Raw genomic sequence first — 12,031 nt, 5'->3', positions numbered from 1 at the left:
CAGTTTGATAATCACTTTGAGTCATGTAGCAACTGGCTTTTCCGGATTGACCATCATAACAACACAGAAACACTTCAAAATGAAAGCTCAGTCAAAATAAAAGCTCAATTTAAATGAACAAAGCTAAGAAATAGATCCCAAATGTATAGTTATGTAATATTTACTGTAATACTATTACTACTACTACTACTAATAAATTAATAGTAATTGTATTATATTTATATTTAAGCAATATCTCACATCTGTGATGCTCTGTTATGCAGCACTTTATTTGACAAAAATAACTCTAATGTAATGATTGTGCTGTGATATTCTGTATGAAAGCACTTCATTTGATAAAAATAACACAATATTATGTTGAAAATGAATTGTTATGTTTTAATTTGATTAAAGTTTTAATGAATTCATTTAAGCATGATTTTGATGATAAAAAATAAATAAAAAAAACTATAGTTCACCCAAAAATGAAAATGCTCTCATCATTTACTCACCCTCATGTCATCTAAGATGTGTATGGCTGTCTTTCTTTTGCTGAAGACAAATATTTTTAGAATATCTCAGCTCAGTAGGTCCATACAGTGCAAGTGAATGGTGATCATGCCTTTGAAGCTCCAAAAAGGAGATAAAGTCAGCATAAATTTAACCCATCAGACACCAGTGGTTTAATCAATGTCTTCTGAAGCAATCCAGTTGGTTTTGGCTGAGAACAGACCAAAAAATTACTCCTTTTTCATTGTACATCTTGACAACAGTCTCCTTAGCGATCATGATTTCAAGCTCTATTACACTTCCTATAGCGCAATCTAGCGCTCTGCGTATGCGTCAAGGACTAGGAAGTGTAATCGAGATTGAAATCATGATCGTCCCTAGAGACTGCAATATCAAGAAATACAGTGAAAAATGAGTAACATTTCAGTCTGTTCTCACCCATATCCAACTGGATCATTTTATAGACAATTATTAAACCACTGGAGTCTGATGGATTATGTTTATGCTGACTTCATCTCCCGATCACCATTCACTTGCATTATACGGCGGTCTCATCCCAGAACTCGACTGGGGCGAACGAGCGTGCTGGGGACATACCTGGCGGAGTGGCTCCCATTGGGGTCCCCAAATCACCCCCAGTGCTAACCGATGCGGCCTGAAACCCGTAGGTAGAAGGACCACGGCGGGGAGCCGCTGGGGTAGCTTTCCCTCTGAGGAAGGAAAGCTGCGACTGCAACGTTGCCATGGTCATGTTCGCGCAGTGGGGACCCGAATGCTATCTCCACGTGGGCAGCACCCAAGCACGTAAGACAGCGATCATAGCTGTCGGATAGGCCTTTTATTAGGAAGAATATACTCTTTTAGCTGCTGAAGCGCCGGTTCTCTGCGCACCACCGGTGCAAGAGGGGGAGAAACCACTGTAATGCGCCATAAATCCAACAGCTTTCGAGGTGAATGGATCGGCGGAGGAATTCAGCTCGTTGAAACACAACCGCTCGGCTCCGAAGAAAAAAACTGAATGAGTGGTTGCAAGCCAGCTCCTTTTATACCCCTGTGTCTGGGGGAGTGGCATGCAAATTCCACTTGCCAATTCCCATTGGCCTTTTCTCAAAGATCAGAGGTGTTTGGGCTCCCAAGGGCGACCCCTAGTGTCACTACATCGACACAACGTCGAGTGAGTGACAGATAGGGAACTCAAGTCAAAGGCCAACATATGAGTTGGAAACGGGGAAAAAGCAAAAAGCAAAGATATAGCCCACTTACAGTAGCATTTTAACCAAAAAAGAAAATGGAAAAACAATGGTGAGGACTGGTGGATATAAAACACTGGTGATATGCAAGGAGGAACCTTTATACCCCAAAAAGGCTGAAAGGATACAGAGTGAATTTTGCCCTTGTGCTGTAGGTAAGTATTTTTTATATATGTATATCATACATAATAATTTAAAGTATCTGTCTAAGACAGGATTGTAAAATAAGAGCATGCACTTTACAGCTTGCATGGTTCACAGCTTTGCTGAGAAACTTAGTTGTTAAAGGGATAGTTCACCCAAAAATCATAATTTGCTCATGCTCATGTAGTTCCAAACTTGTATGGCCTTCTTTGCTCCGTGGAACACAAAAGGAGATGTTAGGCAGAATGTTAGGCTCAGTCGCAATTCGCTTTTATTGTGGGGGAAAAAATATATGACTAACTTTCTGCCTAACATATCCTTTTTGTATTCCACAGAGAAAAGAAGGTTTTGCAAGAACATTACGGTGAGTAGACCTATATGCTGACATAATTTTCATTATGTCATCACTATCCTATTTGGATATCTCATGTCATCCCTGAGTGATTTGAAAAAAACAAAAAAACATTTTTTTTTAATAATTTATAAATGCTGAGATCTTCTAAAGTCATAATGAACTGCAGATCCCAGAGCAACTGTACTGAACATAAATCCGAATACACATCTATTTTGTTCTCTGTCTCCAGGCAACATGTGATGGTCCTGTCCTCCTTGTGTGTGTTGGTTGTGGGTACACTAATTCAGGAAGAAGGCAAGGAAAGAATAGTGCTCTTTTACTCAGGTATATTTACACTACTGCAAAGCTGCTTTGGATCAAGGTTAAGATTACCATGACTCACATTCTGTTCCTTCCCATACAAATTTACATAGTTTTTTCAAAGCTTCTATAGTGTTAAATGCAAAGTTACCCCTGTCCACAGCTTGCCACTGATCCAGGCTCCATACCTGGACTTTCTCATCCCTGCCATGATCCTGCTTTCTATACAGTCAGGTAAGAGTGTACTGTCCAGAATGAAAAAGTAAAAGAGAAGAAAATAAAAATGAGAAGAGAGAGAGAGAGAGAGAGAGAGAGAGAGAGAGAGAGAGAGAAATCAAATGTATTACATTAGATACACATTACATATGCAGTACTGTGCCAAAGCATTAGGTACATTAGATGTTTCACGAAAAACATTGGTCTTAAGATAGTTATTTTCTGACATTAGAAAATATCAATTTTAGATTTCAAAACATTCCTTTTGCAAATAGAATAGAATAGAAGTAGAACAAGGAGTCCTGCAACAGATGGTATTTGTCCTTTGACGCTCATTGTTGTATTGTCTTGTAGGGACTCTTGTAACCTGCAGAGGGCAGTGTACTGAGCCTGAGGTGACTGTGGCCCCAGCACACCTAATAAGAGAGGTAGAGCACAGTGCTGTCCGTGGTGCTGAACATTCAGACCACCCCTCCACTATCTCTCAGAATGTTCCACAGTAGCAAACAATAGCAACCTACCAGTTATTAGGCACATTTAAGATCTTCTGAAAGTTTTTTTATTTTTATTTATTTATTTATTTATTTTTTTTGGAGACAGATATTTCTTGGTCATCTTGTAAATACATGCTTTCCCATTGAAGAGTATTTATACATTTGCCATACTCTGTGTATGTGTATGTGGGTTGGTGTGTATGCAGTTGAAAGGCATGACTGTAGTTGCAGGTATGATACAGTTGGTGGTGGGTTTGACTGGTCTGAGTGGGTTTGCACTTGGACGCTGTGGACCATTAGTCCTGGCCCCTCTCCTCTGCATGCTGGGTTTCTCCATCTACAGGGAGGCAGCTCTGCTTTGTTTCGACCACTGGGGCATGGCTGCACTGTAAGAACTTCTCCGGAGTCTGCCTTTCATATTGTGTTTCTATTTTATTTTTTGCAGTGCAGCTCATATCTACTTGAATGGAGAAAGGCCGAAATCTAGAAAACGGTTGGTTAAGATTATGATCAAAGAACATATTTCAAATCTGCAATACAATTTGGAATCATAAATTGTGCTTCGTTACCTCAGATAACACTTAAAAAAAAAAAAAAAAAAATCCTGGCCTGTATTGCTAATGCGCATGTGCGTTCTCGAGTTGATTGACAGGCAATATTGGTATCTAAAAGGTGATTGGCTCTTTTACCTGTAAGGCAGGACTTCCTTTCTACATCCGTTGACCGTTCCAGTTTTTTCCATTGATTTTAATAGAAGTGGCCCATCTCTGCGAAATAGTCTCTGACTGAAGGCACAGGTGAGCAAACAATCAGTATTTTTTTTTAGTCACGATGGGACATTTGCTAACCAATCATATTTTCCATTTCAGTAAGGGGCGGGACATTTCTAGCATCTACAGTGAATTGCTGATGCGCCAGCTGTGCTTGAGTCATCATAATATGCCCTTTAAATGTACTTCACTGCTAAACATGAAAATATTTATGTACTTTAGTTATTAAACTTTGTGAAAATACTGACTGCACCCGTGCTACACTCAAAAAAATAGCTCTTTGGCTGAACTTGATTCAGTCATGGACAGTGGTTGCACGTGTTTGAAATTGTGTTTGAAAAATGTGTTTTCATAACTTTAAATTACTATGTAATCTCAACACAAACACTCATGTAGAAACAACCTAGCTGAAATTGGCAAACCCAACAAAATTAGATGTGTCAATGTAATTCAAATAAATCTCTTTTTTTTCTTTGCGTACTAGTGTGAACTAGTATGGATGACGGATCCTGCCAAGTAATAAAAAATTAAAAGAGGTAATCCTGACTTTTTATCTCACAATTGTGACTTTTTTCTTGCAATTGCAAGGTATAAAGTCGCAATTATGTGATATAAACTCGCAACTGCATGATAAAAACTTGGAATTCCTACTTTCTTTCTCTCAATTTTTAATTTATTACTCTCAATTGCTTGATATAAAGTGAAAGTGAATGTTGGCATGATAATACATACTGATTGGAAGCACCACAGGGTGTAGTTTAGTAACTTTGCTATGATTAGCACAGCATTTACTCAACAAAGCAAACAATCAATTCCAAGTGCAGCATTTACTTGTCCTTATTGGTTGCTCAAGCTCCACTGTTCACCATACTGGTAACCCCCAAAATTCCAACATAACAGAAAGTCTTCTAAATCTCAACATAACATAACATTAAACACTAACAAGTATCCCCCTTTATACTTATCTTGCACAAAAACACATAAAATAACACTTCGTTTTAGCATTTACTCTCCCTATCAAGTCAAAAAGTATTAATGTATTCCCAACTCAAATGGATTAAGTCATTTAAATTTTTTATTTTATTTTATTTTATTTTAATTGATAGAATGCAATGAAATCAAGTTCTGACAAAATATTCTAGAATTGTGTTGCTTTAGTTCATTTTTGGTGTAAATTTTGATAAATTCACAGTATGCAGGCCTCTTCAGTCACCACTGATTGAAACAGTGTTAAGTCAATGCTGATGCGTTAATGTTAATGTCATTGAATTAACATTTTAATTTGATGTTGGTTCTACACCCTCAGTAAATGAAAAAAAATAAATAAATTAGAATAAAAATGAGAAATTTCAACAAAAATCCAACGTTAAATCACTGAAACAATGTTAGAATCTGATATTGATTCTTCATTACGTTTGTTGAATAAACATTTAAATAAATAAAAAAATCCAACATTAAGTCATTGAATTAACGTTAGAATCTGATGTTGATTCGACATCACTTTTGATGAATGAACATTGAAATTTTAACAAACAATCAATAATATCATCATTGAATCAACGTTACAATCTAATGTTGGTTTTACATCACTTCTGCACCCTCAGTTTATGTTGAAACACCACTGAAATTTTAACAAAAATTAAATGTAAAATCATTGAATTAACGTTAGAATCTGATGTTGATTCAACATCACTTGTGTTGAATCAACATTGAAATTTCAGTCTCAACCAAAATTATGGTTTGGATGAAAAATCTACAACATCAACATCAATTTGCTATTTAAATATAAGACATATTTACCATCACAATTGTAAATGTTACAGAATAAGTATTTATTTTTTGTAAAGTCAATGTGCAATCACATACATTCGTAGACACCAATAAATACAAATAGTCTGTTTTTGTTTATTTGTTTGTTTTTCACTTCAGAGCAATTTTTCTTACAGTGATCCTATCTCAGCACCTACACTCTTGTATGTGACTGTCTGTGTCCCCAGTCTGCAGGAGACTCTCTGTGAGTAGAGCTGAAATGTGATAAACTAAGGAATGTTACTCAAATTTAGGGTGATTTACTGTATGTTGACTTTGGGAGCCATTGATGCAACAGTCTTTTAAAATTTTGTGTTAGATTTTCCACAAAAGATAAGTTTACTTGTACTTGCAAAAACCAGCCAAACACAGACATCCTCAGTCATGATTTATGGGACATCCTGTTCCACTGGTAGTAGAGCTCTTTTACAGCTTTTAACCTGCAGTACATTAGATTGATGTTTTGCCTGTAAGAAGATTAGACCATTGATCTGGGCAAAGTTTCCCAACGAAGATGTGCCTTGTGTTACAGTGATCATTGGCTAAAATGTTCTTAATTTAATATGAGGTTGAATGTTGTCAATGGTGATGGGAAACAACTTGAGGCTTTTTATGAGTGATCGTAAGCTCGCATTGGAATCTTGCTTTTGGGAAATCCTTATTGGTGTGGAACTAGACCGTGCCTGACTATTTAGTTCTTATTTTTATCTGAGTTGTAGTAAATGTATTTATGTCTGCGTGTTTGTGCATGTATGTGTATGTGTAGGTACCTGTAGCTATATGCAGGGTCCCAAAACAGTATTGGGACACTTAATCCACACTTAAAAGATATATTACCAAGTATCATCTGCAAACAAATGATGCGTGACCTTTTCACCTCAGAACTAACTTTTCAATTTTCTTGGACGTTTTTGCAGTTACCTGTACCCAACTAGTCACGAGGTCAATTTTATTGGATGTACGGAGGTGCCCTAAAAGCATAACCATAGGTGTAGTTTATCAATTTAACTGTGGACATGTTCCACTAAGTTTCATAACTAGAAAGTTTTCAAATACTTTTGTCTTAATTTTGAACAGTACATCAATTGTTTTATAATGTATCATTTAAAACCTAACAAACATATTTCCGTAAAATGTTTTGAAAGTGTGCTTATGCAATCATCTTAAAATAAGTGTCCTTAAAGGCATAGTTCACCCAAAAATGAAAATTCTCTCATCATTTACTCACCCTCATGCCATCCCAGATGTCTATGGCTTTCTTTCTTCTGCTGAACACAAACAAAGATTTTTAGAAGAATATTTCAGCTCTGTAGGCCCATTCAATGCAAGTGAATGGTGACCAAAATTTTGAAGCTCCAAAAATCACGTAAAGGAAACATAAAAGTAATCCATAAGACTCCAGTGGTTAAATCTATATCTTCAAAAGTGATATGATAAATGTGGGTGAGAAACAGATCAATATTTAAGTCCTTTTTTACTATAAATGTCCACTTTCACTTTCACATTTTTCTTCTTTTGTTATTGCCGATTTGCATTCTTCATGCATATCGCCACCTACTGGGTAGGGAGGAGAATTTATAGTAAAAAGGATATAAATATTTATCTGTTTCTCACCCACACCATTAATATTGCTTCTGAAGATATAGGTTTATCCAGTGGAGTGATCTGGATTACTTTTATGCTGCCTTTATGTGCATTTTGGAGCATTCAAATGTTGGTCACCATTCAGTTGCATTGTATGGACCTACAGAGCTGAAATATTCTTCTAGAAATCTTTGCTTGAGTTCAGCAGAATAAAGAAAGTCACACACATCTGGGATGGCATGAGGGTGAGTAAATGATGAAAGAATTTAAAGGAATAGTTCACCCAAAAATAAAAATTTGCTGATAATTTACTCACCCTCAGGCCATCCAAGATGTATCTGAGTTTCTTTCTTCATCAAAACAGAATTTAAGATTTTTAGGATTTCATTTCAGGCCTCCTCCTCTAAACAATGCAAGTGAATGTACTCCATTTTTTTACAGTCCAAAATGCATATTTAGGGTGCATTAAAATAATCCACACAACTCCAATTGACGAATAAAGTTCTTCTGAATGCAAACGATTGATTATTTTTTAGAAACAAAACAATACTTATATACTTTTTAACTACAAATATTCACTTCCGTACATCTCTGTGATGTGTGCTTATGAGAAGGATGACGTAAGCTCGTTGGTAAGGTCACGCGTCACGTGGTGGAGGAGTCAGGAAGCGCGTCATTGTTTACAAGAGAAACATGCACAGAGCACAGACCAAGTGCCGTTCACAAACCAAAACAGTCCAAAACAATTTCAAAGCAATATAAAATAAAATAAAAAATCATTTCCAAATAATAATAATAATAAAAAAACAACAATGTAAACAATGACTTGCTTCCTGACTCCTCCTCCACGTGACGCGTGACCTTACCAAAGAGCTTACGTCATCCCTCTCATGAGCGCACATCACAGAGATGTACCAAAGCGAACATTTGGAGTTAAAAAGTATATAAGTATTGTTTTGTTTCTCAAAATAATCAATCGTTTGGGTTCAGAAGAACTTTATTTGTCGACTGGAGTCGTGTGGATTATTTTGATGCACCCTAAATATGCATTTTGCACCGTCAAATAATGGAGGACATTCACTTGCATTGTTTAGAGGAGGAGGCCTGAAATGAAATCCTAAAAGTCTTAAATTCTGTTTTGATGAAGAAAAAATGAAATGTCCTCATAAACCACATTTATAGCATAATACCTTTGTAATTACCAGTTTGTAACCTAAAACAAAGTCCTCGTAAACTACTTAAACCTGCCCACACACACACACACACACACACACACAAAATGCAATAAACCACATATTGCTCCTACTATTTGCATCAATCCTGTGTAGGTACTTCTGTCTGTGATGGTGACATGGGGTGTTTGTGCTGCTCTGGTGCAGTGGGGACATCTTAACTCTGTGACCCAGATGATTTAAAAAAAAGGGAATTTTAAATGCCACCTTTATTCAATCCATAAACGGTTCACATTCCTCTGACTTCATCTTTCCTAATGACTCTGTACCATGGCTGGACTTCCCCCTTCCTGGTACACCGAAAGGTCTAAAATTGTTTCCACTTTATCTGCAATTGAATAATTTTGTCCAATTCTGGCATCCATCAATACATTCGGTCACATATAATCCTTCTGGATCGAACTTCAGGCTGTGTTTATATCAAACTGTCCATGCAGTTATTGTGGTAACTGGATATTGGCAGAATACAAGTACTAAAAATGTACTCATATGTACTCACTATTCACTATTTCTTAAAATAATTGTTTTTAAATTACATCATGGATTTCTTGTGTACTTTCAGCTTCAGCACTCCCCATTCTGTCTGGAAAAAGCATTGCAGCAGGAGTGCTAGTATTTGCTCCTTAGCTGTGTATGTGGTGGCAGCTCGGCTCCTGAAGGCTCCAGTGCCCCCAGCACATGCCTGTAACAGGGGCCTGTGTGTAGATGGACTAGGAAGTCTGCTCGCTGGCCTGATGGGGGCGCCAATAGGACTGTGCAACAGTGTGCCTAACGCACGTGTTATTGGGCTCAGCCAGGTAAAACACCTTGTAAGCAAGGCACTCACACACCAGCAGTGTGAGTTTGTCAGAAATGATCAACTCTCATTGTAACATCTATTTTAAAGCTTTATCGTCTGCATTATGATGTAGTTTTGTGGTACTATTGCACACTGTTTCTTTCTCACTCAGTCTGGGTCCTGGAGTACAGTGCAGCTTGCTGGGGTGTTGTTTGTAATTTTGGGTGTGTCTCCACAGCTTGCTCAAATGCTCTTCTCTGTCCCTCTGGCCATCCATGATGATCATCCTTTTATATCTTTACTGCTGTCCCACACTGCATTGATCTCTCTCCCTTCACAATATCTTTGTTTCTTTCTTCATTTCTCATTGTTTTCTATATTTGTATTCCGCCCATCCCTCATACTCTGCCTCTGCATCTCTCTGTGTTTCTTGACTAACAGATATATACACAAATGCACACAATTGAGGTTACATAGTACTGGCAACAGTCAGGTTGAACTAGTTTATATTCAAGTTTTCAGCTTTATGAGGTTACTAAGGCACACTGAGACTAAATAAATAATAATTTTAATTCAAATCATAAATAATATTTGCTTACTTTGGTTTGTGTTCTGTCAGGTGCTATACTCAGTGTGACCTACACACTTGCCATAGGAACAGGCATAACTTATTTCCAACATGCCAACGTGGACTCAGGACGCAACATTTTCAACATCGGCTTCACTGTGTTCATGTCATTAGCATTGCCACGCTGGTTCAGACTTCACTCTAACTTTATCCAAACAGGTGTAATATAATGCTCAAAGTATAAGAGTATATGTTCCTTATAGGTTCTTATTTTCGTTATACTCTTAAAGGGATAGTTCAAATCCAAAAATTACAATTATTTTACCATTTACTCACCCTAATGCCATCCCTGATGTGGATGACTTTCTTTCTTCTGCTGAACACAAACAAAGATTTTTAGGAGAATATTTCAGCTCTGTAGGTCCTCACAATGCAGGTAAATTGGTAACAAAATTTTAAAGCACCAAATGCTCAAAAAGGCAGGCTAAGAGTAACCCATAAGACTCCAGTGGTTAAATCTATGTCTTCAGAAGCAATATGATAGTTGTGGGTGAGAAACAGATCAATATTAAGTCCTTTTTTACTACAAATCTTTACTTTCACATTCCTCTTCTTTTGTCTGGTGATTCACATTCTTCGTGCATATCTCCACCTACTAGGAAGGGAGGAGAATTTATGGTAAAAACAGACTTAAATATTGATCTGTTTTTCACCCACACTTGTCATATTACTTCTGAAGATTTACCACTGGAGTCTTATGGATTACTTTCATGCTGCATTTATGAGTATTTTGGATATTCTAAATTTTGGTACCCATTCATTTGGTTTGTAGGACCTACAGAGTTGAAATATTCTTCTAAAAATCTTCATTTGTATTCAGCAGAAAAAAAGAAAGTCATACACATGTGGGATTGCATGAGGGTGAGTAATTGATGAGAACATTTTCCTTTTTGGGTAAACTATCCCTTTAATTGATATGCATTCATTTGGACATGTATGCATTAATGCATTTGATTGCATGAATTTTCCTCTTTTTGTGCTCAGGTGTATGCAGTGTTGATGTTCTTCTCCAGTCTCTTTTAACCTCACCTGTTTTCTTTGTAGGGGTTTTGGCTTTTCTTCTAGAGCACACTGTTTCAGGTAGAGCAACAGAGAAATACAAACTTAGTCAACACTATAAATAAAGCACTGATATATATATATATATATATATATATATATATATATATATATATATATATATATATATATATATATATATATATATATACAGTACTGTGAAAAAGTTTTAAATCAATATTTGGTGTGACCACCTTTGCCTTTAAAACAGCACCAATTCTCCTACTTACACCTGGACACAGTAATTCTTGGTTGCTGGCAGATAGGATGTTCTAAGCTTCTTGGAGACCTAACCACAGATCTTCTATCTATTTAGGCTGTCTCAGTTGCTTCTGTTTCTTCATGTAATCCCAGACTGACTCAGTGATGCTGAGTTCCGGGCTCTGTGGGGGCCATAACATCTGTTGTAGGACTCCTTGTTCTTCTTCTATTCAATTCTATTTGCAAAGGGAATGTTGAAATCTAAAATTGATATTTCCTACTGATACACTCAAAGCAGAATATATAAAAGAACCGTTTTAAGATGAATGTTTTTGTGAAAAATATCATGCGCATAAGTGTGTGTGTGTGTGTGTGTGTGTGTGTCTATATATATATATATATACACTGTATATATGATTTTTTTTTTTTTCTTTTGCATTTAGGAACTTTGTCTGAGAGGGGTCTTGCACGACATGAAAGCACAAAGAAGATTTTATCTCTCGCTGATCAGCAGCAAGCAGCTACAGCCCAGATGCCATATATAACCCACCTTCCTCTGTGATAAAAGTGCTGAACTTGCCCAGGTTAAGAACTATCCCCTTCTGTGCCTGCAGAATATCACCCGTTGAAGAGGTGGTAGTGACAGTAGCAGAGATGTCTTATTAATAGAACTTATTACCTGACAAGGATGCTGGTTTCGGTAGTGGCTGAATTGCAACTTA

At 36.8% G+C, this 12,031-nt stretch overlaps 1 pseudogene; it reads left to right on the top strand.

Annotated features, from left to right (window-relative positions):
- The first annotated feature begins 1,788 nt into the window (after positions 1–1,788).
- Positions 1,789–12,020, top strand: LOC127447356 (solute carrier family 23 member 3-like; annotated as a pseudogene).
- Positions 12,021–12,031: the final 11 nt, after the last annotated feature.

Source organism: Myxocyprinus asiaticus, chromosome 10, assembly GCF_019703515.2.
Source record: "Myxocyprinus asiaticus isolate MX2 ecotype Aquarium Trade chromosome 10, UBuf_Myxa_2, whole genome shotgun sequence".
NCBI lineage: Eukaryota > Metazoa > Chordata > Actinopteri > Cypriniformes > Catostomidae > Myxocyprinus > Myxocyprinus asiaticus.
This window is presented reverse-complemented; position numbering and strand designations above follow the sequence as displayed.